Source organism: Aquarana catesbeiana, linkage group LG07 (genome assembly GCF_042186555.1).
Source record: "Aquarana catesbeiana isolate 2022-GZ linkage group LG07, ASM4218655v1, whole genome shotgun sequence".
Lineage (NCBI taxonomy): Eukaryota > Metazoa > Chordata > Amphibia > Anura > Ranidae > Aquarana > Aquarana catesbeiana.
The window spans coordinates 138,908,143-138,931,744 of NC_133330.1; the positions used below are offsets into that span (position 1 = coordinate 138,908,143).

Genomic DNA, 23,602 nt, shown 5'->3' on the forward strand with positions numbered 1-23,602 from the left:
TTCCCCCCACTCTTCCCTCCAGCCTTCCATCCACCTCCACCCCAGCTGAGGAGTCCCAGGAAGAACTGGGCCTTTTCAGCCTTGATGAAGTGGATGTACCAAGCTTCAGCCAGGTATCCTTTTTTGTGGAATTTGTGATTGTGTAAATCTTAATGATGTTAACTTCTCAAATTTTTAAGTGCTTCCTAAAAAATGACTTCATCACAAATATTAATATGTAGACATATCACTAGACAGTAGTGGCCAAAAATATACTTCTGCATAGGTGTGCGCAGCCTCTTGCATTAGGGTGTGCACCCCAAAGCTCAAATACATATGCATGTGTATATGTACTGATGGTATCAGTAGGGCAGTAGACAGTGTCAGTAGTTTTATTAGATTTTTTAAAAAATTATTTTATTTTGTAACATTTTTTTTGGGAGGAAATATCAGTGGTCTAAACATGGGGGAATATACACCACACAAGGTGATTAGGGTGTGCCCAGGCACACCTGGCACACCCTGTGTGCACACCTATGTACTTCAGATATTGTTGATGAGCTGGAATAATGGTGGGGTCAAATAGATAGCCTTTACTATTTGTTTAGAATTAGATTTGCAAGTCATGAGCTGAAAATTGTGTGTGATTGCGTAACACAAAATTACAACTATGTTCCTTTTTTTGACACAGGATGACCTCAGCCAGGAGGAGGCCTTGCCCAGTGGGAGAGAGGAGGAGGCTGTGGCTGGGCCCAGTAGAAGCCGCACGGAGTGTCAGGTGCCTCCCCTCCGCATTACCACCAAAAGGCCCAGAAGAATGATACAAACTGAGGAGGAATCCCTAGCCCTCATTCGTGAAGCGAGCCAAATAATAAGCACACTACCCAATGCAGAGGAGGCGTATGGGACATATATGGCCAGCAGATTGCTGGAACTGGAAAAGGGGCAACGCCTCCTCTGTGAGGGTCTGATTTTTGAGGCCTATCAGAAGGGCTTGAGAGGGCAGCTTACTGCTACAAACTATCTAACAGATGAAGCCACTCCTCCTCCTCCTCCTCCTGCCCCAAGTACACCACCAGAGGCACAGCCTCCCAGGAAGGCTGCAGCGAAGCATGGAGGGAAGGCTGCAGAGAAGCGTGCAGGGAAGGCTCCACGGAAGAGTCAAAAGTGATTGCCTGGCTTCTGTCTGGTCTGACTGTGCTCCCTGTGCTCCCTGGTCGCAAGAGACCAATTTTCTTATCCTAAAACTTGATGTGTGTCCTGGGGGACGAAAGGCTTCACAGATTCCAAAAGTGTCTCCAGTGTTGCCTTCCTAATTTTTTTTTTAAACAAATGGATTTTTTAGTTACCTTACATTATTGACTATGTGTTTTGATTCCAAAACGACATTTTGTTTGGGAGTAGGCAGGTAGAGGTCAAAAAGACTGTGGGGTTGATTTACTAAAAGCAAATAGACTGTGCACTTTGCAGAGTGCAGTTGCCCTCTGCAAGTGCAATTGCTCCAGAGCTTAGTAAATGAGGTAAGGCTTGACTTTGCAAAGAGTACCCAATCCTGTGCAAGGAAAATTAAAAAAACAGCATTTTTGCTTGAACGTGATTGGATGATGGAAGTCAGCAGAGCTTCTGCTCATATACTAAGCTCTGGAGCAACTGCTCTTGCAGAGGGCAAGTGCACTTTGCAAAGTGCACAGTCTTTTTCCCTTTAGTAAATCAACCCCTATGTGTGTTTGTTCCAAAAGGCTAAATCATTTAGAAAATCAAGTGCAAAGTACTAGTGAAAAGTGCACTTTAGAAATTGCACTGCAAGTGCACTTGTTGGAAGTGCAGTCGCTGTAAATCTGAGGGGAAGAGCTGAAATGAGTCGAAGCTCTGCTGATTTTATCATACAATCATGTGCAAGAAAAAGTTTTTTTTTTTTTTTTTTGTGGTTCCTTGCACGTGCCCCTCAGATCCACAGCGAATGCACTTCCAAATGCTCTTTCTGTGCAATTCCAAGTACAATTTGCACTTGTAGTGAAAAATGAATTTGCCTTTGGAAAATAAACCCCCCTATGTCTTATTAACAAGGGACACCAACCTCATTAAGGTTCATTAAAACAACACAAAATATTAAGGTTATTGTGGTAACTTGAAACTACAAAAATAAAATAAAAAAAAACGAAAACATTTTGTATAATTTAGCACACATTGGAAAATAGACAGTGTTTAAATCTAAAAAAAAAAAATATATATAATATAAATATATAATATATATTAGTCATGGCATGAGGATAAATCATGAAGAAAGCAGTTTGTCAGAACTCTGTGTGAATATAAAGCACCAAAACAACTTCATTCCTCTTGCATTATAAAGAAAAAAAAAGCGCTGTATTAAAAGATCACAGAAGAGGAATGTGCTAGCTTCAATACGAAGGCTAGTTTTACCAGACCGAGCGCTTCCGTCTTGTAATTGCTTCAGAGCATGCGTCAGTTTGAGTCCGTCGGACTAGCACACACACAACCGGTTTGTCCGCTAGAGAGAAGAGTCCGTCGGATAGATTTAAAACATGTTTCAAATCTAAGTCCGTCCAACTTTTGAGCAAACAAAGTCCGCTGGAGCCCACACACGATCGAATTGTCAGATGAAATCCCGTCCGCCGGGCAAAGTCTGCCGTAAAGTCCACTCGTGTGTACGCGGCATAAGGCTTGGATCCTCTTGCTCCAAGCTGACAGTATGCTGTTCATTAATGGCGTTGAGTGAAAACTGGGTGAAAGGAACAGCCTTAAAAGAGGCTACCATCTTCCCCAACAACCTCATACAAAGGCAAATAGAAGGTCTATCCCTTTCTTTGCCCACTTGGGCCAAATCTTTATGGTCTTGGCCTTTGACTCGGGTAAAAGATACCCTGCTTTTGGGCCATGTCCCCAAATACTCTAGCCTCCATAGGGGCTATAAAGACCATGCTGGACACACTTAGGTCTAGCCATGCTACCGACTGATCTATCGGCAGCAGATTGCATTGGTATGCCCTTACAGCTATACCCTGAGCCCTTTGGACCTGCTAGAGGTGGGCCCTAGCAGTTTATAAAAGACTTGAGCATGGTGGCAAGCCTACCAACCAGAAGAGGTGCTGTTTCCCTGTAAAAAAAACACATATGCAAATGATTCTACCTCAAAAGAAGCATGCGTTCATGGAAGCATGCATTTTCCACAATATGTTTAAAAACATAAAAAGTGTGTGCTTGTACACACGTATACCTATAGCACATGTGCTATGGAACGGGCACCTTGCAAGCAGACATGCGTCTCTGAATGTGTAATGCAAGATTACACATCATGTATCCAGGCAGACACATATTCCTATGTGAACATAAGGAATCCTGTATAATTAAGGAGGCTAAATTAACATGCCTCGTTATGCAGCCATGCAAATCTAGGTGATCGTGCAACTTTAGGCGATCATGCAGTTTTATGCGATTCAGCATCTTTTATGCGACAAAACATTCTATGCATTATAAGCACTACTGTACGGACAAATACCCTTGTGAGATTAAAGACTCTTGTGTGATCAAGCACTCTTGTGCGATCCAGCATTTTTATGCACTCAAGCATCTTTTTGCAGTTTAATCATTTCTGAAAAATTAGCTTTTCCGCGTGACCATGTATCCTTGAGTAATCAAGGACTCTTGTGAGAGCAGCATCTTTATGCTATCAAGCATCTTTATGCGTTTTAGGCATTTCTGTAAAACGAGCCTCTCTGGGTGACCAAGTATCCTTTGGTAATCAAGGACTGTTGTGAGTTCAAGCACTCTTGTGCGATCCCATATCTTTATGCAAACAGGCATTTATGCAATTTTAGGCAATTATGCGATTTTAGACATTCATGCAATTTTAGGCATTTTAAGCACTTAACGACTAAGCTTTCTCATGTGACTATGTAAGTCAACCACAAGCAGAAAAAAACATGTATCTCTACGTGTATTACAGGTTCTGCCACATACATCTTGTACATTCCAATACTCAGGTAATTTATGCAAATATGTGGACTGATATAAAAAAATCAGATGTATAAAAATCCGCCCACTCATACACCCAAAAACGCTGCGCTGATGGCAAAAACCTAAATCTGAGCTGCTGCTTAAATGATAAGTATACAGTAAAAAATTGATTCACCACAAACTCGCTCCTAGTGAACTCAAAATAGCAGCGCTAAAGGTGATCCCTAATCAAATAATGAGGTGTAGTGAAGAGTGATAAGCTGATGTATCAACCTGTGCAATGATTACATCACGTCCTCATCCTTCATCATTAATGTGCATACAATGACATACTCAAAAAAATCACAAACGAATGGTGCATATAAACCAATTAAGTGAATAACGTATCTGTGCACATACAAATATAATGTGAAAATTATAACTGAGAGCCAATGTGAATTAACTCGCAAAAAAATTATTATATCTATAAAGTGTGTCCACAAACAATCCAAAAGTAAAATAGTCCAAAACAAAATCCGTGACGTGTTTGTAGTGCAAATCTTCTACTTAAATGAATCTTCCACCGCACCTCTGTGACTGTGAATCCACTCCCCTTAGGTGAATGCACTCACCAGCTCCTTTTGCCCACACTCTCGTGTCAGGGCCAACAAGCTTTTATCCCACACTCACAAGGGATAAGATTGGTCTTCAGTGGTAAACCTGTACACCTTTACTTCTCCAAAGTGTAATGCCCAAGAGCTCTCTCCACCTCCTATCCGGGCAGACGCACACCTCGCCTCCATGTGCTTCCCATGGACAATACTACAGCACAGCTGGCTTTAGACCATGTGACCGACCACCACCAATCAGCTCCTGCGTGAGCTGATTGGTGGTGGTCGGTCACATGGTCTAAAGCCAGCTGTGCTGTAGTATTGTCCATGGGAAGCACATGGAGGCGAGGTGTGCGTCTGCCCGGATAGGAGGTGGAGAGAGCTCTTGGGCATTACACTTTGGAGAAGTAAAGGTGTACAGGTTTACCACTGAAGACCAATCTTATCCCTTGTGAGTGTGGGATAAAAGCTTGTTGGCCCTGACACGAGAGTGTGGGCAAAAGGAGCTGGTGAGTGCATTCACCTAAGGGGAGTGGATTCACAGTCACAGAGGTGCGGTGGAAGATTCATTTAAGTAGAAGATTTGCACTACAAACACGTCACGGATTTTGTTTTGGACTATTTTACTTTTGGATTGTTTGTGGACACACTTTATAGATATAATAATTTTTTTGCGAGTTAATTCACATTGGCTCTCAGTTATAATTTTCACATTATATTTGTATGTGCACAGATACGTTATTCACTTAATTGGTTTATATGCACCATTCGTTTGTGATTTTTTTGAGTATGTCATTGTATGCACATTAATGATGAAGGATGAGGACGTGATGTAATCATTGCACAGGTTGATACATCAGCTTATCACTCTTCACTACACCTCATTATTTGATTAGGGATCACCTTTAGCGCTGCTATTTTGAGTTCACTAGGAGCGAGTTTGTGGTGAATCAATTTTTTACTGTATGTGGACTGATAAAAAGAAAGTTTATCCTCCGCTGACGTGCGTTCCCACACTCATGCGTTTAGCTGTTTGTGTTAGCAACAATGTGCACAGAACCGTGTACAGCACCTGGTATTCCCAGGCGGTCTCCCATCCAGGTACTAACCAGGCCTGACCCTGCTTAGCCTCTGAGATCAGACGAGATCGGGCACTTTCAGGGTGATGTGGCCGTAGGCATCTCAGCAGTTGTGCATTTTGGCTGGATTGTAAGCAAGCACCTGCATGAGGATCTTGTGGAGGTTCTACACCTCTTTAGAGTAATGGACAGACTTGGAAAGGTACAAGAAGCCTATGGGAATTTAAGAAAAAAATCCAAGTAGGAGACAGAGGCTTCGGGCCTTCTAGGCTGAGGGTAAGTTATACGCAGCCTAAATCTCTGTAAAAGATTGCAGCAACTCCCAAGCCTGTGAGGCCTCTGATATCTCTGCCTCATCAGTTTGCACCTGTTCCCTGTCCCCTAATGGTGATTTTTTTCATCATCAGATTGTTGATCCTCTTGATTAGGGATGAGCTTTGAGTTTAACCCATGTTCGACTCGAACATCGCATGTTCGACCGTTCGTCCAATTTCGAACGTTATGGGCCATTCACGCCAAATTCAAGTGGCACGTCATGGCCCATAATTCACTGCGGCATTGCTGGCTGTTGATTGGCCAAGTATGCACTATGACCCGCATGCTTGGCCAATCACAGCGCCGTCTGTACAGAGAGCCGTAATCGGCCAAAGCCAGGGTGGCTTTGGCCAATTATGGTTCGGGGGGTTTAGTACACGCCCCACACTATATAAGGCCGCCTGCGTGGTGGTGGAGAGATAGACAGAGAGACAGTGTCATTTGATTTAAGTCAGATAGAGTAGGCAGGCAAGCCAGTTAGCTGCACTTACAGTGCATTGTGTATATATATATATCAATCCTTGGTGTTGCGTATATATATATATATATATATATATATATATATATACGCTGTATTCAGTTTAGCTAGATCCGTTCCTGTTATTCTCTTCCTACTGACAGGCAGGCAGGTGTTTTTACAGTATTTACAGCTACCTGAAGAAAATTGCTGGTGTTCTTCTGATCCTATTAGTCCTATTAGCTGCAGTATTTACAGTTAGTGTAGTGCGTCCTCTGCACAGTGTGCACCTAAAGCTACCTGAAGAAAATTGGTGGTGTTCTTCTGATCCTATTAGTACCGCAGGCAGCTGCAGTATTTACAGTTAGTGTAGTGCATCCTCTGCACAGTGTGCACCTAAAGCTACCTGAAGACAATTGCTGTTGTTCTGATCCTTTTAATACCACAGGCAGGCAGCTGCAGTGTTTACAGTTAGTGTACTGTGTCCTCTGCACAGTGTGCACCTAAAGCTACCTGAAGAAAATTGGTGGTGTTCTTCTGATCCTATTAGTACCACAGGCAGGCAGCTACAGTATTTAGAGTTAGTGTACTGTGTCCTTTGCACAGTGTGCACCTAAAGCTACCTGAAGACAATTGCTGGTGTTCTGATCCTATTAATACCACAGGCAGGCAGCTGCAGTATTTACAGTTAGTGTACTGTGTCCTCTGCAAAGTGTGCACCTAAAGCTACCTGAAGAAAATTGGTGGTGTTCTTCTGATCCTATTAGTACCACAGGCAGGCAGCTGCAGTATTTACAGTTAGTGTACTGCGTCCTCTGCACAGTGTGCACCTAAAGCTACCTGAAGACAATTGCTGTTGTTCTGATCCTATTAATACCACAGGCAGGCAGCTACAGTATTTACAGTTAGTGTACTGTGTCCTCTGCACAGTGTGCACCTAAAGCTACCTGAAGAAAATTGGTGGTGTTCTGATCTTATTAGTACCACAGGCAGGCAGCTGCCGTATTTACAGTAATGCCCCGTACACACGGTCCGACTTTGTTCGGACATTCCGACAACAAAATCCTAGGATTTTTTCCGACGGATGTTGGCTCAAACTTGTCTTGCATACACACGGTCACACGAGTTATCGGAAAATCCGATCATTATGAACGCGGTGACGTAAAACATGTACGCCGGGACTATAAACGGGGCAGTGGCCAATAGCTTTCATCTCTTTATTTATTCTGAGCATGTGTGGCACTTTGTCCGTCGGATTTGTGTACACACGATCGGAATTTCCGACAACGGATTTTGTTGTTGGAAAATTTTATATCCTGCTCTCAAACTTTGTGTGTCGGAAAATCCGATGGAAAATGTGTGATGAAGCCTACGCATGGTCGGAATTTCTGACAACAAGGTCCTATCACACATTTTCCGTCGGAAAATCCGACCGTGTGTACGGGGCATTAGTGTACTGTGTCCTCTGCACAATGTGCACCTAAAGCTACCTGAAGATAATTGCTGGTGTTCTCATACTAATAATACTACAGGCAGGCAGTTGATTCTGCTAGCTGCAGTATCAGTATATATATATACATTCCAGCGTTGTGCAGCTACATCTCACTGTAGGCCATTAGTATGTCTGGAAGGCCAACAAGGAGAGGCAGACAGTCACAAGCCAATAAAAGAGGGCAAGCAGGCTCTGTGTCTAGAGGCAACAGTGCTGGTTGTGGAGACAGTGCATCCTCATCTGCACGTGGCCGTGGGACACGCTTGTCCTTTTTTTCGGCAGCTGGTCGTGTTGAGCCGCAACATGCGGAAGACTTGGTAAAGTGGATGACCAAGCCGTCCTCATCCTTCTCATACTCTCTCACCCAGGCTCAGGGTACTTCGTTTGGCAAAGCAGCTGCCAACGCGGCCCCTTCCCTCGGCTCAATGGCATCAGTCACTCCTTCCCTAGCCCTGCCATGTACTCCTGAGGAGTCCCCTGAACTGTTTGACCACAGTGTTGGGTACATGCTCCAGGAGGATGCCCAGCGTTTTGAAGGCTCCGATGATGGTACCCAGCTAGAGGAAGGCAGTAACATGAGCCCAGAGAGAGGGGGTGCCCAAGAAAGACAGCAATCTGGCAGTCATGTTCCCCCAGCTGCAGCATACTGCCAGCTTTGCTCCAGTGATGAGGAGGGAGGGGATGATGAGGTCAATGATTCCACGTGGGTGCCTGATAGGAGAGAGGGGGAGGAGAAGGAGGAGGCACATCTCCAATGAGCCAGGATGCCCTCCAGGGGCCAGCTTAAGGGCAGCACACTGACTGCATCACACCGCAGAGCTCCGCATGTGCAGGGCGCTGCTGTCTCTGCGCGTTATTCCAAAAGTTCTTTGGTGTAGGCCTTTTTTGAGACGAATGCATCAGATAACACCACTGCTATTTGCAACATATGTCTCAAGCGTATCTCGCTTGGCCAAAACATCACCCGCTTGGGCACCACATGCTTGACCAGACATATGTCGACCTGCCATGCAGTTCGTTGGCAAGCGTACCTAAAAGACCCACACCAAAGAACAAAGCGGACCTCTCCTTGCTCCTCATCAGCTGGGATCTCCAACCCCACTATACCTTCAGTCCTCTCTGAAACTTGCACTGAGAGGAATGAAGGTGTAGAATTAGGTGTGTCACAGCCAAGTACTTGCGGGCAATATGCTCTTGGTACACCAACATCAGATTGTACCAGGCAAATTTCCCTGCCCCAGCTGCACCGCAGAAAGAAGTTCGCTCCCAGCCATCCACATGCCCAGCGGTTGAATGCTAAATTGCTAGCCTTTTCAATTGGTAGACTCTGCCCCCTTCCGTGATTTTATGGAATGTGCGGTTCCTCAGTGGCAGGTTCTCAAACGCCACTTTTTCTCATGGAAGGCGATTCCAGCTCTCTACCGGCATGTGGAAGGCAATGTCTTGGCCTCGCTGGACAGGGCGGTCCCAAACGCCACTTTTTCTCATGGAAGGCGATTCCAGCTCTCTACCGGCATATGGAAGGCAATGTCTTGGCCTCGCTGGACAGGGCGGTCAGCGGTAAGGTGCATATTACCGCTAACTCATGGTCCAGCAGGCATGGACAGGGATGCTACCTATCTTTCACCGCGCACTGGGTGACTCTTCTGGCAGCTGGGAAGGATGCAGGACAGGGTGCAGTAGTGTTGGAGGTTGTTCCACCATAACACCTCCAAAATTCTACTAGTGGTGATTCTGCCACACCTCTCTACTCCACCCCCTCCTCTTCTTCTTCCTCCATGGCCTCTTCCTGTGCTGATTTGTCCTCGGAACCAGCGGTGCTCCATAGGCGTTTAAGGGGCTACGCAAGCACGCAGGCAAAAAGATGCCATGCGGTGCTTGAGCTGGTGTGCTTGGGGGACAGGAGCCACACTGGGGCAGAGATTCTGTCAGCTCTGCAGGGGCAGGTTCAGAGGTGGTTGACGCCATGCCAGCTTAAGCCAGGTATGGTTGGTTTGCAACAATGGCACCAACCTCCTCTCCGCCCTCCGACGGGGACAACTGACCCATGTGCCCTGTTTGGCTCACGTCCTTAACTTGGTGGTGCAGCGGTTCTTGGGCAGGTACCCGGACTTACAGGATGTCCTGAGGCAGGCCAGGAAAGTCTGTGTGCATTTCCGCAGGTCATATAATGCTAGTGCTCGGCTGGCTGACCTCCAAAAGGAATTTAACCTGCCCAAGAACCGCCTAATCTGTGACATGCCCACCAGGTAGAGCTCAACGTTGGCCATGCTGCAGCGGCTTCACACGCAGCAGAGGGCCATCAATGAGTACTGTCACTGAACGCCCCACACTCCGCTTGAGTGCTTCCGTCATATACCGCTTCCTAAGTTCTGGAACACGAGTCCAATGGATCTGGCTATAGGAACCCCAAGAACTAGACAACACCAGTCTTGGAGTACATCAGAACTACCTTTATTTTGAGATCTCACAGACCTTTATACAGCAGGGATGACTCAAAGCTAACCTAATTAACATGACCTAATTTACTACAAAATGTACCCAGACCAGATGACAGTCTTGTGGGCACCGAGCTTCACACATTAATACAATTAACAATACAAACAACAATCTCCCCCCTCCTCAGCCTAGACCATTCGTCTATTAGCCAGGGCTGGTGGCTAATGTGATCAGCTCTCTCAATTAACATAAACACATGTTGATAACACCAGCATCTCCTCACAGGATGTGTCCCAGCAGAATGAATCAGTCTTATCAGCAGGGGGCTGCTGGAGGAATCCCCCCTCCCTCTTCAGGGACACAAATATACAGTAAGGAGTCCCCATACAATATATACATGACTGAGTCCGATTAATACAGTTCAGACTGGATTTCTCATTCACCTCAAATGCTAGGGCCCATAATCGGTGGGCAACAGGCTTGCACACAGTCCTCTCCAACAGCCTCCGCTCTGGCCATGCCCGTGACATTTCTCCCCTTTCGGCAGGAGACTAACACAGGAGGAGACCCCAGACGGGTTGACTCCGAAGTTAGTCCACAGCTCCAGTCCTCTACTGCCTGTACCCACACAGTACCCCAAACAAATCATCCCAAACAGTGCATTACTCACCCAGCCATCCTCTGCCTCTCTCAGAGAACATATCTGCCGCTGGGGAGAGGCCCGGACTGGCCCTTCTCCCTGGAATCCTTTCTGCCGCTGGAGAGAAGACAGGGGGACTGGGTTCACTCCATCCTGCTGTTGGGGATCTGGGCCGACTGCCCAGCATCCCTGGGGTATACAGGTGGGGACTGAAGCCCCATCAACCGACACCAGATCAAGCTGCAGTTGTGAGGTGATGACTGCATTCTCTCCTTGGATCCTGATCTGCAGCTCGCGATAGACTGCCACCTCCTCACCTTGGGCCTCCACAATTGCTGCAGGTGTGGGGCAGAGGTCTTGGACCCTCTGTCCGCTTGCCAGCACTTCTGCTGGGGGTTTGCCAGGTGGTTCCTCCTCTACAGAAACATCTATTAAATCCCCAGTCTCTGGAATTGGTAAAAGTGTGGGACAGAGGTCTTGGACCCTCTGTTCAGTTACCAGATCTTCAGCTGGAGAAGTTTGTTTTAACTCCATAGATGCTGCTGGCAGAAAATCACATGTCCCTGTCAGTGTTGTGGGAGAAAGGCTGACTACCTCTTCTCTCAGGAAGGCTGAAGCCACTGTTGGTGCTGGGCAGAACACAGTGAACTTTGGCCCTGATAGCAGCTCTTCTGCTGGAGGCTCATCAGGTTGTTCTTCCTCAGCAGAAAAGTCTATTAAATCCTCTACCCCTATAACTGGTGTCTGTGGATAGAGGTTCACCATCTCCTGTCCGTGGAACTCAGAAGATGCCATCAGTGCTGGGCAGAGGTTAGCAGAGCTCTGCCCTGTTGTCAGCACTTCAGTTTTGGGGATGGCAATCTCCAGATTTTCCACTGCAGATTCTCTGGCATGCTGCTGGACAGGCACATTCCTCCATCCAAGATCATCCCATGCAGAAACAGGATCATCAAGGTCAGTCAGCACTTGCTGCATCCGCCATAAGACCTCCGCCTCCATAGCTGTGGGGGCAGGTTGGCAAAGCACACTATCGCTCTGCCACATTGCCGACTCTTCAGCCAGGATTTCAGGGTTGTCAGCTGGTATTTCCTGATAGTCCCAGGCAAAGGGAGCCCAGCCCTGGCACTGAGCAATGTCTAGCAGCCGTCTGTAGGCGATCTCTAGCTCCCATTCCTGAACGGCCAGAAACTCCAAATCTTCCTGTGCCCAGTGCACTTCCGAAATGTTCAGTAGCCCTTCTCTGAAATCCATGATTTCGTCCACCCGCCGCTCCAAATCACTCCCAAAGTTAGGGTCCCCTGTCAGCTTCACAAACAACAGTCCCAAGCCGCCGTAGCTTAAGCCTTCCGTTGGGCTGTCATCCGCTATCCAGGGACATGCTTGGGATACATGCCACCGGAGGGCTCTGTAGCTCTCATCCAGCTTCATCTCTGCCCAGACCAGCCTGCTTAATTCAGCTGTCTGCTTCTTGTGTGGTTTTTCTCCCAAAAACCGCACCCGCAGTCCGTACTGCGACCAGTACCTTTCCTCGATGGAGGGGAGAACTTTTCCCTGGTGTCGCTGCTCACGGGCTAGCGCTTCCTTCCAGAGTTTGCAGCGAATAGAATCACACCATCCCAGCAGGACCTGCTCCGATACTGGTCCTCTGTGCTGTATCTGCATCTCTCGCAACCTCCTTCTGAATTCCTCATCCATGGCGGCTGGTATCTGTACCTCTCCTCTTCTGCTATCTGGACCTTGGATCCAGATGGAAGTTTGGATGTCCCAGACTTCAGGAAGCTTTCCCGCTGCTTGCCACCAATGTCACGGAACGCCCCACACTCCGCTTGAGTACTTCCGTCATATACCGCTTCCTAAGTTCTGGAACACGAGTCCAATGGATCTGGCTATAGGAACCCCAAGAACTAGACAACACCAGTCTTGGAGTACATCAGAACTACCTTTATTTTGAGATCTCACAGACCTTTATACAGCAGGGTTGACTCAAAGCTAACCTAATTAACATGACCTAATTTACTACAAAATGTACCCAGACCAGATGACAGTCTTGTGGGCACCGAGCTTCACACATTAATACAATTAACAATACAAACAACAATCTCCCCCCTCCTCAGCCTAGACCATTCGTCTATTAGCCAGGGCTGGTGGCTAATGTGATCAGCTCTCTCAATTAACATAAACACATGTTGATAACACCAGCATCTCCTCACAGGATGTGTCCCAGCAGAATGAATCAGTCTTATCAGCAGGGGGCTGCTGGAGGAATCCCCCCTCCCTCTTCAGGGACACAAATATACAGTAAGGAGTCCCCATACAATATATACATGACTGAGTCCGATTAATACAGTTCAGACTGGATTTCTCATTCACCTCAAATGCTAGGGCCCATAATCGGTGGGCAACAGGCTTGCACACAGTCCTCTCCAACAGCCTCCGCTCTGGCCATGCCCGTGACATTTCTCCCCTTTCGGCAGGAGACTAACACAGGAGGAGACCCCAGACGGGTTGACTCCGAAGTTAGTCCACAGCTCCAGTCCTCTACTGCCTGTACCCACACAGTACCCCAAACAAATCATCCCAAACAGTGCATTACTCACCCAGCCATCCTCTGCCTCTCTCAGAGAACATATCTGCCGCTGGGGAGAGGCCCGGACTGGCCCTTCTCCCTGGAATCCTTTCTGCCGCTGGAGAGAAGACAGGGGGACTGGGTTCACTCCATCCTGCTGTTGGGGATCTGGGCCGACTGCCCAGCATCCCTGGGGTATACAGGTGGGGACTGAAGCCCCATCAACCGACACCAGATCAAGCTGCAGTTGTGAGGTGATGACTGCATTCTCTCCTTGGATCCTGATCTGCAGCTCGCGATAGACTGCCACCTCCTCACCTTGGGCCTCCACAATTGCTGCAGGTGTGGGGCAGAGGTCTTGGACCCTCTGTCCGCTTGCCAGCACTTCTGCTGGGGGTTTGCCAGGTGGTTCCTCCTCTACAGAAACATCTATTAAATCCCCAGTCTCTGGAATTGGTAAAAGTGTGGGACAGAGGTCTTGGACCCTCTGTTCAGTTACCAGATCTTCAGCTGGAGAAGTTTGTTTTAACTCCATAGATGCTGCTGGCAGAAAATCACATGTCCCTGTCAGTGTTGTGGGAGAAAGGCTGACTACCTCTTCTCTCAGGAAGGCTGAAGCCACTGTTGGTGCTGGGCAGAACACAGTGAACTTTGGCCCTGATAGCAGCTCTTCTGCTGGAGGCTCATCAGGTTGTTCTTCCTCAGCAGAAAAGTCTATTAAATCCTCTAACCCTATAACTGGTGTCTGTGGATAGAGGTTCACCATCTCCTGTCCGTGGAACTCAGAAGATGCCATCAGTGCTGGGCAGAGGTTAGCAGAGCTCTGCCCTGTTGTCAGCACTTCAGTTTTGGGGATGGCAATCTCCAGATTTTCCACTGCAGATTCTCTGGCATGCTGCTGGACAGGCACATTCCTCCATCCAAGATCATCCCATGCAGAAACAGGATCATCAAGGTCAGTCAGCACTTGCTGCATCCGCCATAAGACCTCCGCCTCCATAGCTGTGGGGGCAGGTTGGCAAAGCACACTATCGCTCTGCCACATTGCCGACTCTTCAGCCAGGATTTCAGGGTTGTCAGCTGGTATTTCCTGATAGTCCCAGGCAAAGGGAGCCCAGCCCTGGCACTGAGCAATGTCTAGCAGCCGTCTGTAGGCGATCTCTAGCTCCCATTCCTGAACGGCCAGAAACTCCAAATCTTCCTGTGCCCAGTGCACTTCCGAAATGTTCAGTAGCCCTTCTCTGAAATCCATGATTTCGTCCACCCGCCGCTCCAAATCACTCCCAAAGTTAGGGTCCCCTGTCAGCTTCACAAACAACAGTCCCAAGCCGCCGCAGCTTAAGCCTTCCGTTGGGCTGTCATCCGCTATCCAGGGACATGCTTGGGATACATGCCACCGGAGGGCTCTGTAGCTCTCATCCAGCTTCATCTCTGCCCAGACCAGCCTGCTTAATTCAGCTGTCTGCTTCTTGTGTGGTTTTTCTCCCAAAAACCGCACCCGCAGTCCGTACTGCAACCAGTACCTTTCCTCGATGGAGGGGAGAACTTTTCCCTGGTGTCGCTGCTCACGGGCTAGCGCTTCCTTCCAGAGTTTGCAGCGAATAGAATCACACCATCCCAGCAGGACCTGCTCCGATACTGGTCCTCTGTGCTGTATCTGCATCTCTCGCAACCTCCTTCTGAATTCCTCATCCATGGCGGCTGGTATCTGTACCTCTCCTCTTCTGCTATCTGGACCTTGGATCCAGATGGAAGTTTGGATGTCCCAGACTTCAGGAAGCTTTCCCGCTGCTTGCCACCAATGTCACGGAACGCCCCACACTCCGCTTGAGTACTTCCGTCATATACCGCTTCCTAAGTTCTGGAACACGAGTCCAATGGATCTGGCTATAGGAACCCCAAGAACTAGACAACACCAGTCTTGGAGTACATCAGAACTACCTTTATTTTGAGATCTCACAGACCTTTATACAGCAGGGATGACTCAAAGCTAACCTAATTAACATGACCTAATTTACTACAAAATGTACCCAGACCAGATGACAGTCTTGTGGGCACCGAGCTTCACACATTAATACAATTAACAATACAAACAACAATCTCCCCCCTCCTCAGCCTAGACCATTCGTCTATTAGCCAGGGCTGGTGGCTAATGTGATCAGCTCTCTCAATTAACATAAACACATGTTGATAACACCAGCATCTCCTCACAGGATGTGTCCCAGCAGAATGAATCAGTCTTATCAGCAGGGGGCTGCTGGAGGAATCCCCCCTCCCTCTTCAGGGACACAAATATACAGTAAGGAGTCCCCATACAATATATACATGACTGAGTCCGATTAATACAGTTCAGACTGGATTTCTCATTCACCTCAAATGCTAGGGCCCATAATCGGTGGGCAACAGGCTTGCACACAGTCCTCTCCAACAGCCTCCGCTCTGGCCATGCCCGTGACAAGTACCTATGTGACTATGGCACCAGGACAGGGTCAGGGGACCTTGTTTTTTTTCCCCACGCCAGTGGGCTATGATCAGGGATGCATGCACTGTCCTGTCACCATTTGAGAAGGCCACGAGGATGGTAAGCAGTGACAGTGCATGCATCAGTGAAACTGTCCCTCTTGTCCACCTGTTGGAGCACAAGCTGCGTGGAATAATGGACAGGCAGAACAGAGGGAGGAAGAGGAGGACTTCCTTACCTCTCAAGGCCCCCTTTATCCAGACAGTGTTCCTGCATGCCCGCCTATCACACAGGAAGAGGAGGAGGAGGTGGATTGTGTCAGCATGGAGGTGGAGCCTGGCACTCAGCATCAGCAGCAGTCTTCAAGGGATCATTTACAGTCCGAAGAAACCCAATGGACTTGTACATGGCTGGGAGGAGGCGGCTGTGGATCATGTCGTCCTTAGTGACCCAGAGGACTCTGGACCAAATGCCTCAGCAACCCTACACCTGGCCTCCCTGATCCTGCAAAGCCTGCGGAAGGATCCTTGTATTCATGGAATCAAGGGGAGGGATGATTACTGGCTGGCAACCCTCCTTGATCCGCGTTACAAGGGTATGGTTGCGGACCTTATCTTGCCGTTGCAGAGGGAACAGAGGATGTAACATCTTCGGGAGGCCTTGCAGAAAGGTTTGTGCAATGCGTTTCCAGAGCCTAGGAGGTTACAATTTCCTGGTCCTCCCGAACGTGTTGCTGAGACTTCAGTCAGTCACAGAAGGAGCGGTGGAGAAGGTGGCCATCTGACCGATGTGTTCAGACAATTTTTTTGTCCGCAGCCCCAAGATTTGATCGGTTCCAGCAACCATCACCAGCGTCTGATTCACATGGTGCAGGATTACCTAGGGGTAAGATCAGACTTGGACACCTTTCCCACCGAAAATCCTCTGGGTTACTGGGTCTTGAGGATAGTTCACTGGCCAGAGCTTGCACAGTATGCAATTGAGCTACTGGCCTGTCCTGCATCCAGCATTCTTTCAGAACGCACATTCAGTGCTGCTGGAGGCTTTGTAACCGATCACAGGGTGCGCCTGTCCACCGAATCGGTCGATCGGCTGACCTTCATAAAAATGAATCAGTCTTGGATCACCAGCTACCAAGCACCTGATGCTGATAAACGATTGATTTTTTTTTTAATGTGAGATCCCTTCAAGACTGCCTATGCTGATGCTGAGTGACAATCCTCTTCCTCCTCAATTTTCATGCTGATAGCTTGTAAGAACATTTTTGGTTCTGGGCACCACCACCAGTGGCCAAGGCCCAATTTTTCTGCCCCTGTTTAACAGGGGCGTGTAATTACAATTTTTGATGCAATACTTTGCAGCAGGGCTCATTCCTGCGCTCCAACTATAGCATCTGTGAGGGGTTGCAGTGTTGTGTCAATTTTTCTGCCCCTGTTTAACAGGGGCGTGTATTTACAATTTGTGATGCAATACTTTGCAGCAGGGCTCATTCCTGCGCTTCAACTAGAGTATCTGTGAGGGGTTGCAGTGTTGTGGCACCTAAGGCCCAATTTTTCTGCCCCTGTTAAACAGGGACATGTAATTACAATTCTTGATCTAATATTTCACAGCAGGGCCCATTCCTGCGCCCACCAAGAGTAACTGTGAGGGCTTACAGTGTTGTGGCAACACCACCACCACCACCACCACCAAAGGCCCAATTTTTCTGCCCCTGTTCAACAGGTGCATGTAATTACAATTCTTGATATAATATTTCACAGCAGGGCACGTTCCAGCGCCCATCAAGAGTAACTGTGAGGACTTACAGTGTTGTGGCACCAGCACCACCACCACCAAAGGCCCAATTTTGCTACCACTGTTCAACAATGGCATGTAATTACAATTCTTGATCTAATATTTCACAGTAAGGCCCGTTCCTGCGCCCACCAAGAGTAACTGTGAGGGCTTACAGTGTTGTGGCAACACCAACACCTAAGGCCCCAATTTCTGCAGAGTATATAGGGCAGGCCCCTACTTTCAAACATCCAACTTACAAATGATTCCTACTTGCAAACGGAAGGAGACAACAGGAAGTGAGATGATATCTACCCCTAGGAAGGGAAATTCTCTACTGTATGAGTTAATATGGGAAAAATGGGTCTCCTCTTCACTGATACTTTATCACCAATCCTTGTTTCACTAAAAACCCCAAATTTTCAAAAAACATTCATCATTGGGACAGAAAGTGAGGTGAAATCTTCTGAAGAGGTGCACAGACAGCAAAACAAATGTTACAGGGGTGATAACCCTTCCCTATGTTTTCCAAAAAGCTTAAAAATAGATTTTTTGGCTGGAGCTACTCTTTAAAAATGTACCAGTTCAAAATTACAAACAGATTCTACTTAACAACAAACCTACAGTCCCTGTCTTGTTTGCACCGCCTGTATACTGCTGTTCAGAGTATATAGGGCCTGGGGGTCCCACGCCTTTCCTTATTTTAATTTGGGTAAGGGTTCCCCTTAATATCCATACAAGACCCAAACGGCCTGGTAATGTACTGGGGGGTGGGGGGTACACATGCCGTTTGTCTCACTGATTTTCATCCATATTCATATTGCCATGACCCGACATTACATCAAAGCCGCAAGCAGTTTTAAATGACTTTTATTCCTTTAAAAATGTCATTTTGTGCAGGGACTGTTCTAAGTACGGGAAACACGCGCCACTTTACAGACATACTATAGACACCCCCCAGGAACGATATTTAAAGGAATATTTCACTTTTTTTTCACTTTAAGCATCATTAAAATCGCTGCTCCTGAAAAAACGGCCGTTTTTAAAACTTTTTTTTGCATTGATACATGTCCCCTGGGGCAGGACCCGGGTCCCCAAACCCTTTTTAGGACAATAACTTGCATATTAGCCTTTAAAATTAGCACTTTTGATTTCGAACGTTCGAGTCCCATAGACTTTAATGGGGTTCCAAAGTTCGCGCGAACTTTTGGCCCGTTTGCAGGTTTTGGTGCGAACCCAACCGGGGGGGTGTTCGGCTCATCCCTACTCTTGATTGAGGATTTAGGGCAGGGAAAGGGGAACTACCCCAATTTCTGCCCTCTTGAGAGGATGCAGCAAATAAGCAGCTAACTTCTCCTGTACACCACACACTGCAAATGCAAACAACCGTCTTTAAAAGACCTATGCAGGGCTGCAAGTTGGGAGAGGCTGCAAACCTGACAGGGGAAATGGCTTATCCTGTGCGGCTGCCTCCAGTCTTTCAGGGGGGATAGAAACCTTAGATCTAGGCGGTGATTTCTTATTGGTTCTTTTACCTGCCCCTGAAGCCCTCTTACGGGGAGATATAGTCCTAAGCTGACAAAAGCAGAGGTACTAGTATAAATGCAATCACTGTTGTGCCTAGTCTTACAATATTATTATTAGCTTAGTCTGCACAACCTGATGCCGAGTAGGTGTCTTAGATATGCCTGGATCTGAATCCACCAAGATGCTTACTGCCACCCATGACAGTCCCACCGCTTACAGGGCTCTGGCGTCCTGGGCTTAAAAAACAGCTGCCTCGCGCCTGCGCACTGATGCGCCTTGCACGCCGCACGTGCGTGGTGCTAGCAACCACACCCCCCTCCTTCCCCGCCGAATGCGCCATAAAAGTGCGCCCCCTGCGTAAGACCAACATGGTGGCGGCCGGGGATGAGGGGGGGAAAGGAGACAGCCGGAGGACTACGTGGGACCCTCTAGACTTTGTGGGATCCCCCCTTTCAGCTTATGTGGCAGAGCCTGCACCGGAGGAGGTGAGTGGTTTCTCAGACCAGCTTCACTGAGCGTACAGTATATCCTGGAAGGCATGTAAGTATACACCAGGTATGTCTCTTACTCTAGTTGCGGAAACCAGATAAGACATGCAAACTACTCAAAAGAAGATACTCCATAATGTATATACTTTAGGATTATCTTTACTTACCTTACAGACAGATCCAACCTTTACCCATCATGGCGGGTAGCGTTGTGTCAACCTTCAGGGTTCTGGGTTCCTACTCACAGGATCCTCTTCCCTGGACCTGTAGAAGACTCTGCCAGGAAAACTTTTCGGGCAACTTAAATTTGTGTCCTCAAAGAGAGACATTACAGGCAAAAACCTTGTTTCTTCTTTCACAAGGCACCATACATCTTAGGCGTATTTGTTGGCCCGAGGCATAGATATGGTTGTATAGCTCTTAGGCCCCCGCAGAGACTATCAAACAGAGCTTTCTTCTTAGCACATCTTTAACGTGACCAACCACCTTAGACACTGGCGAAAAAACTGAGGTACTCTCCATATGGGGGGGATTATATAGGGGAGGAACTCACCTTGTAATTAGGCTTAGCCAGTGTCCAATCACCTGATGGTGACTATCTAACCCACTAAGTAATTAATAGAGCCTCTGTGTCCTATGATGTATGAACAAGAAAAAAATATTTCCTTGCACTTTTGGGGATAACATTGGAAATCCACAAATCCTTTAAATAACTTACACAGGGGTGCCTTAAAGCTGTTGGTGCTATGGAACAGTACGATTTTCATGGACAGCGACAGTGTACACTGGCAACCAATGGAAATCTCATTAAAAAATATGAGGGGGATTCTTTTATTAAATTCTGGCCATATTTAGGCAAACGACTGTCCAAAAAAAGGCATGGGAAGCACTGTCATGGGTGACAAGTACTAATCCACACAGTGGGGTGAAGTTAATGTGACTTTGAGAACTTTGTGAAAATATACAAGTCTTTTAAAGCAGATGTATAGGGTAAATAAAATATAAAAAAACAAACTGTACATACCCCCCTTCATCCTGCAGCTGGGTCGGATGCTACAGTTGTCCCTTACCGGCTCTAATGATAAATTACATGATGGTCACATGACAGCTGATAACTCAGCTCTCAGTCAACTCGGAGCAGAGAGCAGTGACCGTCAGTCAATTAGGCAGCTGGGTGGATCCCGACAATATGGCCGGGATTCTTCCAGAGCCTGGAGTGGCTCTGTGATATCTGGGCTTTAGCCCACGGTCAGCTGATTCTGGGTCACAGGAGAGTAAAAGTAAGTGCACTTCTGTGACTCACAAGTGTAGTATGGTTAAAAAAAGCTTTATCCTGTTTTAAATAACATGGTTGGTGGTGCCTTAAAGCTGTGTGTAGTGTTGTGGAACAGTCTGAATTTTCAGTGACAGTCACAGAGACTGTGACTGAGACTGTGACTAATTGACTGTGAAATTAAGTTTCTTTTACAGTGAGCTATATATATATATATATATATATATATATATATATATATATATATATACATACACACACACACCCACACAAACACACAGGGGGCCATTTATTAAGATGAATGCGCCGCGCTGGTTCATACCTTAATTAGTGCACCGGATAAATCCTTAACTGAGCATGTGAACTGGCGCATGCACAACAGTACCTGCACGCGAGAATGTTTCCAGCGCAATCCCATCGCTCTGGTTCTCGGCTAGGTACATCTCGCGCTTGATGCAATAGGAAAAACACATCTTCCTATTAAAGCAGTGCGAGAAAACCGGCATGGGTTCCCCCTCCAAGGGCATACCAGGCCCTTCGGTCTGGTATGGGTTTTAAGGGGAACCCCCTACGCCGAAAAAACAGCGTGGGGGTCCCCCCAAAATCCATACCAGACCCTTATCTGAGCACGCAGCCCGGCTGGTCAGGAAAGGGGGTGGGGATGAGCGAGCACCCCCCCCTCCTGAACCGTACCAGGCCGCATGCCCTCAACATGGTGGATGGGTGCTTTGGGGAAGGGGGCGCATGTTGATGAGGACAAGGGCCTCTTCCAAAAAGCTGGCCGTTGGTTGTTAGGGTCTGCGGGCGGGGGGCTTATCAGAATCCGGAAGCCCCATTTAATAAGGGGGCCCCCGGATCCCGGCCCCCCACCCTATGTGAATGAGTATGGGGTACATGGTACCCCTACCCATTCACCTGGAGAAAAAGGGGCAAGAAAAAAAACACACTAGACAGGTTTTTAAAGAAATTTATTAGGCAGCTCAGGGGGTCTTCTTCTGACTTTGGGGGTCTCTTCCGCGCTCTCCGGCCTCTTCCCTGTGCTCTATAGATTTTTTCCCGGTCTCCGGTTCATCTCCGCGCTCTCCGGCCTCCTCTCCCGGTGTCCGGTTCTTCTCCGCGCTCTCCAGCCGTTTCTTCCGGTGTCCGGTTCTTCTCCTGCTCTCTCGGAAGAACAGAAGAGGGAACAAGACGATGGAGAAGACCAGACCACCGCTAGCAAAAGAGCTGGAAGAAGATAGAGGAGGAGCCCGGCAGAAGAACTGGAGAGCAGGAGAAGAACCGGAGGCCTGGAGAAGAGGCCGGAGAGCAGGAGAAGAACCAGACACCGGGAGAAGAGGCCGGAGAGCGCGGAGAAGAACCGGACACCGGGAGAAGATCTGGAGAGCACGGAGAAGAGGCCAGAGAGCGCGGAAGAGACCCCTGAAGTCGGAAGAAGACCCCTGGAGCTACCTAATAAATTACTTTAATAACCTGTCTAGTGTGTTTTTTTCTTGACACTTTTTCCCCCAGGTGAATGGGTAAGGGTACCATGTACCCCATACTCATTCAAATAGGGTGGGGGGCCGGGATCTGGGGGCCCCCCTGATTCTGATAAGCCCCCCGCCCGCAGACCCTGAAAACCAACGGCCAGGGTTGTCGGGAAGAGGCCCTTGTCCTCATCAACATGGGGACAAGGTGCTTTGGGGTAGGGGGGCTGCAGAGCGCTCGCTCGCCCCCACCCCCTTTCCTGACTGGCCAGGCTGCGTGCTCGGATAAGGGTCTGGTATGGATTTTGGGGGGACCTCCACACCGTTTTTGCCCTTGGGGGGAACCCATGCCGTTTATTTATTTAAAATTTGGCGTGGAGTTCTCCCTCAAGATTTATACCAAACAGTGACTGGTATTGGCGGGGATCCGACTTGTTGCTCATTGGGAAAGGAAAAAACATTTTTTCGTTTCCCAATGAGCGAGCCAGCTCGGCGCTGCTATCCGCAGCTGACACAGTGCACTGCGATTACCTGCAGTTATGTGCTATCCGCACCAAACCGCGTGTAATCAAAACGCAGCTAAACGCAGTGTGTGAATGGGGCCATAGGAAAGCATTGTGTGCGTTTAGCTGCAGTAAAAAATGCAGCTAAAAGCACAATTCTATCCGTCCGTGTGAAAGGGGCTTAAGGCTCCTTTCACACTGGGGCGTTTTTCAGGTGCTATAGCGCTAAAAATAGCGCCTGAAAAATGTTTTGCGGGCAGATTTAACCCCTTTCCGGTCACTAGCGGGGGTTAAAACCGCTAGCAGCCGAATACCGCCACTAAAACGACGGTAAAGCGGCGCTAAAAATAGCGCTGTTTTACCGCCGCCCCCCGCACCGCCCCAGTGTGAAAGGGGCCTAAGGCCCCTTTCACACGGACGGACCATTCAGACCTGAACGGACACTCCATAGACCTTTATGGAGGGTTGGATGTCAGTGGTGACATGTCTGCTGACATCCGACCCACTCCAATCCGAAAAAAACTATTTTTCCATCCGTCTGCGGATCGGGATTGGGAGATTACGGACTCTACGGCC

At 47.9% G+C, this 23,602-nt stretch overlaps 1 pseudogene; it reads right to left on the bottom strand.

Annotated features, from left to right (window-relative positions):
* Positions 1-5,607: 5,607 nt before the first annotated feature.
* On the bottom strand, positions 5,608-5,726 carry LOC141103942 (5S ribosomal RNA; annotated as a pseudogene).
* Between the last annotated feature and the right edge of the window lie 17,876 nt (positions 5,727-23,602).